The sequence below is a fragment of the Eimeria mitis genome, genomic scaffold, assembly GCF_000499745.2.
Source record: "Eimeria mitis Houghton genomic scaffold, Emh_scaff3907, whole genome shotgun sequence".
Classification (NCBI taxonomy): Eukaryota; Apicomplexa; class Conoidasida; order Eucoccidiorida; family Eimeriidae; genus Eimeria; species Eimeria mitis.
The window spans coordinates 2,746-3,168 of record NW_013572242.1 but is presented as its reverse complement, the minus strand read 5'-3'; positions in this window follow the sequence as shown (position 1 = coordinate 3,168).

The following is a 423-nucleotide window of genomic DNA, read 5'->3' as shown; positions in this document are numbered from 1 at the left end:
CAAACGGCCTCTACCCGCCCCGCTGCCTGCATGCACACATAAATTTATTTATTTTGTTTTTTTCTAGCTTTTATTTTTTTCTCTTTTTTAATTGCTGCTGCTCCTGCTGCTGCTGCTGCTGCTACTGCTGGTGTTGCTGCTGCTGCTGGTGTTGCTGCTGCTGCTGCTGCTGCTGTGGCTTACCTCTCGTTTTTTTGCTTCTTCTTCTTCGCTGGGTGTCAGCAGCTGCAGCAGCTCAACGCACTCTGCATGCAGCCGGCCAAAGAAATCTGCTCCTGCTGCTGCTGCTGCTGCTCCTGCTGCAGCAACTGCAGCAGCAACAGCATCAGCTTTTGCTGCTGCATTCGCTCTCTCTCTGTCTCTTTTCAGGGGCCTTGGGCCCCTCGCGGATCCCCTGTATGGGCTACCCATCTGCTGCTGCTG